Below are 8,069 nucleotides of genomic sequence, written 5' to 3' on the forward strand. Positions count from 1 at the left end.
GATGCATCCTTGCACCATTACTCTTCAATTTGTATCTTGCAGACCTCCCTGAATACTGGCCCACTGCTGAGCCTTCCCTCCGAGAATTGACCTAACAAAAATCCAAACCTTACAATACGCAGATGACACTATTTTACTCGATCAAACCCAGGTGGGTCTTCAAACTGAAGGACTGGGTTCTGTAAGACCCAGCGGTGCCAGGGCACAACACCTGAAACCTTCGTGGGTAACCTGCTCCGGCGGACAAGTCACAGAGACACGGGACACTTCCTTGGGCGTCAACGATTCAAGGTTTATTTGCTGCAGGGAACACAGAGATCACGACAAGTACACAGCGTGCAACTTGGGGAGACTGCTTCAAATTGGTTCTGTAGATCGCTCCTTTTATACAGTTTTTACCCATAGGATGACATTGAACACAAAAGTTTACAACCCGGTTCCCACAATCATCCCCCAGAGGGGTCGCTTTGGTCACTTTGAAACACATGAGGTCCGGAACATAAGTGCGGAAACATTTGGCGGTTCCCAACTGTAAAAACCCATCTTCCCACCATTAGCAAATTCCAATCAGCAGTAAAACAGATCGAAATAGGAACACGAACAGGTGTAGAGGAAGACGGAGACAGTGGGGAGATCGGAAAGGGTGTAAAAAGGGGAGGTAACGGGAAACACGAGCTGCAGGCATCAAAGGGACGTGCCTAATGAGATGCACGGCTGAGACAATAAGCCCGTGCGGCAAGATGAGCCTCAAGCGGCGCCATCTGCCTTACAGTAGCATCCCCCTCGCCATAAAGACACTTACAAAGAACATGTGTCTTCCGCAAATATCTTGGGAGTCCCAGGGTCGCGAAGCGGACAACGTCCGTTCGCTGGCTACTTGAGGGCAAGAGACAAAATGGATGCCGTATCTAAGATGGAACCCGTGGGTACAGATGAAAAACCCACATAACAAATGAACGGTTCAAGCTAGCACAGCGAAACTGCGCACACTTACTAAACTCGTCATTTGCGGTTCATAGATACCAGACTCTACCATATTCGTACGAGTCGAAAGCACCACTTACAATTGTCACGGAACCTCAGACGCTCCTTTTGCCCTCATGTAGGCAAGCACTATTCGGAATCATATTCGATATTCATCAGACCATCGAGATGTTGCTGTAGCATAGCTCTGTCCAACTGAGTCCCCTTGGTAACAGATGGTTGTCTCATACACGTTGTAGCACAAAGGCCACATAAGGCAGGACCACACTGCACACAAAGGCAACACGTGAACAGGAACACTACCACAACTCCGATGATCATCAGAATTGTCCAACCCCAAGTCGACATCAGGCCCCAAAACCATCCTAGCAGCGTCCAATCTCCTACATCCACGTGTATGGATTCGGAGATCTTATGCAACCTCGAGATGGCTTGATAGACAGTTGGAGCATTATCTGGAATGAAAATGCAGCAGCTCGAATGGATCACCTTACATACCCCACCGCGATCTGCTAAAATGACATCTAAAACCATACGGTTTTGTAACGTCATAAGTCTCTCCGCCTGAAGTTCCGTGGTGATGTTACCAAGGGCACTGGCAGTAATATTAGCTGTCGATTCTACCACTCGAGTCAACTGTCTCAGGTTCCTACTGTTAACCATAGGTCCCCAAAACGGGAGGAAACCCTTGAAAAAGTCTCCTGCCTCTTGACCGGCAGTATCCTCTTCGCTAATTACGCCTCTCACAACTCTAGTCTTGTGATAATCGGCGTCTACAGTGAACGTCGGAGGCAACAGATTTGCAATGAAACATGAGCCCATGAAGTCAGCGGGCAACCATGCATATGCGCGATCATAACAGATAAAGTATGTACCCTTGGCAGCCAGAAACACAGGGGACGAGGACATCGGCAGAATATAATTTTCAGTGCAAGCACTTGCTCCAAGTCGGGCTTGCGATCTTCGGCCACGACCCATGAGACAGAAATTACCAGTGTGGGGTACGACCCATATTGGAGGCGAGCTTTTAAGCTGCTTTTCGCTAGTGAACACACTATATTCACCTCTACTTAGGACTCTATAGGCTTGTACCTCTTCTTCAGGGATAAGCGAGGGATCATAGATATCGCTATCTAAATCCTCTATGGCTATCGACAAAGGCTTCTGATACGAGGTAGGACCAGAGTAGGGGGAACGTGGTTCTCGAATGGGGTGGAAACCCAGTGCGCTTCGAAACATTGTTTGGAATGCTCGAGCTGACCCTTGGGAACTATACGGTAACACCAGATATGGAATTCCCTTATCCGTAGTATGTGGCATCAACCCACACACCCAACAATTAGTAGTGTTAACCACTAACTGATGTTGATGGAGGAGCTGAATAAAGGAATTGTTGCGGAATTCTACACGTCTAGCCTGCTCGTGCTCCGGTAACATCTGAAAGGAATGGGGAGAAACAGTAGAGGTAAGATTAGGGTAAGGAGTAGGAGTAGGTGTAGCAGGTAAGAAGTAAGACATCGTATAGTACACCCCACCCGCCAATAATGCAGAAGCAGTCAAAAATAACACGAACAATTGGGATATAAAACATTTGGTACGACTGAGTTGCTGCAGCTTGAGTCTGTGCGCCTTAGCTTCCTCCAAATCATTCAGCTTCGAGAATGCCATTCCCTACGACCGTCCGCAACGTTTCTTGACGCACTTCGTTCTGTGTAGCAATAGTCAATCCCTAGGAGTTCCCAGGAACCGACGGCCTTTAACCTAGCGTCAAGACCTACTATCCAGAAGGAAGTACGCGCGCGGCCCTACGGCCTTCAATACACAATATGTATATACAAACACAAAGTCTCTCGGCTGTGGAAGTAAAAGATACAAGGGAGGAGCTCAATATATATACAAAAATTTCAGTGATACGAATGTTCAAGCTGATCACGGGAAACGGGGATAATGCAGTTGTCAAATTTATCAAAGCAAAATATTTTATTTGTCCTTAGTGCGAGATCGCAAAGAATATCGGTGTTTCCCGGGACGTGTCTGCTCGTCGAACAAAGGATCCGTTGAAGAGACAGCGTCCTGCTGATCAGTTGATTGTTCTGGTCTTGAGTCTTTTGCTGACAATTGTTCAACAGTGTCTTTCTGCTGCGCTGAGGATTCTCCAACAGGCTGCGCGTCGCTGAAAGGTACAAACGCCGGCAATGTTTCTGTTTCTGTTGACGCAATGCCTTTCCTTACCCACGGGTCTGCCGGCAAAGGGATAGGGACTCGCTTACAATGGGTGGCATGCACCCAATTTTTACGCCCCTCAAGACGAACGGCAGTCCTCGTGGCCAGGAGCACCTGGTAAGGTCCGGTGAACCTCGGGTCCAGATTATTCTTGCGTGAAAAGTTGCGTGTCACCACCCAGTCTCCAGGCTGGAGCTGGTGGCCTGGACCCTCCGTCTGCGTCGGCAATGCGTCGTAAACCTGTTGGTGAATTAACCTCAGTTTAGCAGTCAAGTCATGTAAATAGTCAATCAACATTGGATACTCAAGATCAGAAAACATTCCTGGCCTAGGAACCCCCCACACATTCGCAGGACGGCCGAACACTATTTCGTAGGGACTAAGCCCTATTCGGGAGTGTACAGTCGCCCTAGTTGACAGTAATGCTAAAGGCAAAGCGTCAGGCCACGAAAGACCAGTCGTAGCCTGAATCTTCGCTAGCTTTAGTTTAAGGGTGCCGTTGTACCCTTCAACCAATCCAGCTGACTGGGGATGATTGGCGCTGTGGAATTTTTGATTTATTCCAAGGCCCTTACACACACTCTTCATCACACTTCCAACAAACTCACTTCCGTTATCTGACCACACGACTCTAGGCATTCCATACCGAGGAAAATATTCCTTCAGTAAGATTTTCGCAGTAGACAAAGCAGTATTGTCTTTGAGAGGTAAGGCCTCAATCCATCGGGAGAATGCGCAAACCACAACTAAAACGTATTTCAGGTTATTGCATCGCTCCATATGGATGAAGTCCAATTGAATCACCTCAAAGGGATACGAAGGGGGAGCAAAACTGCCAGGAGGAGTTGGGGTTCCTTTGCCAGGATTATACATCATACACACCATACAATTCTTCACCAACCGTTCAGCACATTTCGTAATTCCATCATTCTTCCACACAGGCGACAATAATTTACAAATGCCTTTCACGCTAATATGCGCTAACCCATGTGCCATTGTCACAACGGCCAGCACATACGCATCAGGCAACAACCATCTTTTCTGATCCGACAAATCAATCCAACAACCACTCGCATCCAACTTTCCCGTACTTTCTTTCCACTTCGCCTTTTCAGTCTCGGTGGCCTCATTCTGAATTTCTTTCACACTTTCGATGGTGTCTTCACACATACTCGATTCCGTAGGCCACCTAACCGAACTCGTCACATACATTCGAGTACTAAGGTTCCGGGCAGTCTCCTTAGCAATCTCATCTGCAAACGCGTTACCACGACCAACATCATCCGTCACTTTACGATGCGCACTACATTTAACAATCGCGACTTGCGTAGGCAAAGTCAATGCATCCAAAAGATCATTCACAAGCTGGCCATGCTGAATCTTCGTACCGTGCGACGTCAAGAAACCTCTCTCTCGCCACAATCGTCCAAAACTATGCGCTACACCAAAAGCGTATTGGCTGTCGGTGTACACATTCACACGTTTACCTTTTGCTAACACACATGCTCTAGTAAGAGCAATCAGCTCCGCAGCTTGGGCAGAATTCTGATTCAATCTTGCAGTCTCAACAACAGTATTCAATGTTACAACTGCATAAGCAGTAGTCACATCACCATTCAGTAACTTAAAACATGACCCATCCACATACAGAGTGCCATCCGGATTTTCCAATGGGGTGTTTTTAAGGTCCACTCGACCTTTCGTTTCCTCTTCAGTCCTCAAGTAGCAGTCATGTTCTGCTACTTCATCTGACTCTGCACTAATTGGTAACAAAGTTGCCGGATTTAAGACATTACAACGTTTTATCTGAATATGGCTTGCCAATAACGTCAACTCGTACCCAGACAACCTCGCACTCGTCAAGTGCTGAGTTTTCGTACGATTTAAAAGAGTATCGACTGCATGCGGAACCATTACCGTAAGCATATTATCCATGACCAATCCTGCTGATTGTCGGATGGAGACCGCAGCTGCCGCTGTTGCTCGTAAACAACTCGGCAATGCTCTAGCTACTGGGTCCAAGGTCGAGGAAAAATATGCACATGGACGCTGCTTACCACCAAAAGGTTGCGTCAAGACACTTAAAGCACAACCTTCTCTCTCGTGAACATATAATGTAAACGGCTTGCTATAGTCGGGAGTACCCAACACAGGAGCCGAACACAATGAATCACGCAGTTCAGAAAAACTTTTCTGACATTCTTCCGTCCATGGTAAAGGAGTCGAAACATCCTTGCACGTAAGAGCCACCAATGGTTTCGCTAGCAATGAAAAATTAGGAATCCATTGCCTGCAGTATGACGTGATACCTAGAAAGGCACGCACATCTCTTTGGGTTTTTGGCACAGCCATTCGCGCAATCGCTGCAATTCTTTCTGGGGTCAACCTCCTTCCCTCCTTTGACAATAAGTGACCTAGATAGGTTACTTCTTGACAACAATATTGGAGTTTAGAAGGGGACACCTTATGATTTAGCTCACAGAGATGTTGCAGCAATGATACCGTAGCTATTTTACAAATGTCCTGAGTATCGGCAGCCACCAATAAGTCATCGACGTATTGGATCAAGGCCGCACCAACCGGCAACCGAAACGCATCCAGTTGACCCTTCAAGGCTTGACTGTAAATCGATGGACTTTCACAGTAGCCCTGAGGAGCGCGTTTGAACCGGAAGCTTCGTCCACCGAGAGAGAAACCGAAAAGGTCCCTGCTCTCTTCGGCAATCGGGATGCTGAAAAACGCATTTTTCAAATCAATCACCGAAAACCATGCTGCAGTAGCTGGAATCAGAGTCAGGAGCGCCGTGATGTCAGGCACAACAGGGAATTGAGGAACCACAATTTTATTCACCTCCCGTAAATCGATAACAAAATGATAAACAGGCGGTTTTGTAGGATCTGTGCGTTTAAGAATAGGCAGTACAGGACTATTGCACACGTTTCCCCGAGTCTCTTCAATAACATCTTTCTCGATCAAATCATAGATGATCGCCAACAGTGCTCGTTCACCATCAAGGGAGATACGATACTGGGGAATACGTGGCAATCGCACATTAGATTTCAACTGAACAACATAAGGGGAGATATCAAGTAGGCCCACGTCATTTGGACCCGTCGCCCACAAAGACGCAGGAAGAGAACTCAATTCCGGTGGAAGCTTATCAAGAGACAAGTACATAGGAGAGACAACCCTCTCTCCTAACGTAAGCTTTACACCCGCAGGAGAGCAATACAAAGTTGCGTACAAACGTTTAAGCAAATCCAGGCCCAAGAGATTCTCGCCACAACCCGTGGTTAAAATCAACGGAGCTTCTAGCTCACGTGGCCCAATTTGAAGGGGCAAAGGGCGTGAAACTGGATTGCTAACGGGGGCGCCAGAGAATCCAACGGAAACATTTGTTAAGCCAGACAAAGGTGCGCCAGGGAGTTTGGAATGCATGATAGAACTTTTCGCTGCACCAGTGTCCAACAGAAAAGGCTCAACGACGCCCGATGTAGCAACTGCGACGTAAGGCCCTCTCTGATCAACCGGAACTGATACCACTCCCTCTCCTTGTCTTTGGCTGTCCTAGTAATTACTGTCGTCAGTTCCCTGATCGACGTAATAATCGTCTACATTGTACTGCGCAGATCGTCCTTGCGATGATCCACGTTGATCAAAACAGTTATTAGAATTAGATGAGTTATCTGAGCGATCATTCTGAGCACCACGACCTCTACCACGTGACGCCTGCTGTGAACCACCACGACCTCCTTTAGACGAATTACCACTATTACGTTCGTTTAAAACAGGGCAGTTAAATTTAATGTGTCCCTCCTGTCTACAATAAGCACATTGATTGTACCCTAACGATGATCTTTGGGAGGAGGAATCATTACGCGGCTGTGACCGATTCGATTGCGACTGCGATCGATTTTGTTGTGAATTGTTCTGATTTGGCCGCGGAGGATACGCTTGTTGCAACAACACTTTAGTTTTCAGCTCTTTCGTCTTTTTGTCAGCGCGGTCATTCTCTTCTTTCTCTCTATTCTCATAATATTGTGCCGTAGCCAATATCTGAGCTGAGGTGGAAACGGCCCATGCACTTTCCGAATTCTTCAATTTATTGCTCAAGTCGGGCAATAAATTTGAAACAAATTTATCCACAAACAACCTTTGTCCACCCTCAGTACCCATATCCTGACCACTATGGTCAATGAATGCTTCCTCAAACCTCGTAAAGAAGTCGGAAACACTCTCATCTTTCTTTTGCTTACAAGCTGACAATTTGTCCCAGTTTACCCGCATAGCCGGCATAAGAGTCTTCATTAACGTTATTATTCTTTGAGGAAGAGCAGCAATCAACTGGTCGGGTTTAGTAGCAGCCACTTGTCCAGCATCTGCCGCTAAAATGGCAGCCCAATCACCACCTAATTCATTTGCGTGATCTTGTTGGCGAATCTTAGCCCATACCGGTTGCGGTACGACATTGCCGAACAACATGTCGATATCGGCAAGATTCATTACCGTAGCATCTACAAGCTGCGATAATTCCTTGTAATACCCAGTAGGATTTTTGCGTGGATCAGGCAAAGATTGCTTCACCTGTAGCACTTCCGAACGTTTCCATGGGAGATGTATCCACACTTTCTGGAAATGCGCCACTACCGGAGGATTAGCATTAGCATCAGCTGGTATCCAAACCGGCGGAACTTCGCGCATAGGATATTGGCCAGACTCGTCTGGTTGGTGTTCAATATCCTCAACAAACAATGCATGAGGGATTGGAGCGGGACAAAAAGATAGTAACCGCTCAATAGCACGTCGGACGTTAGTATCTACTATCAGTCCAGTTGCGAACTGAAGCCGAAGCTCAGACAGAG

This window comes from Lissotriton vulgaris, chromosome 2_1 (genome assembly GCF_964263255.1).
Source record: "Lissotriton vulgaris chromosome 2_1, aLisVul1.2, whole genome shotgun sequence".
NCBI lineage: Eukaryota > Metazoa > Chordata > Amphibia > Caudata > Salamandridae > Lissotriton > Lissotriton vulgaris.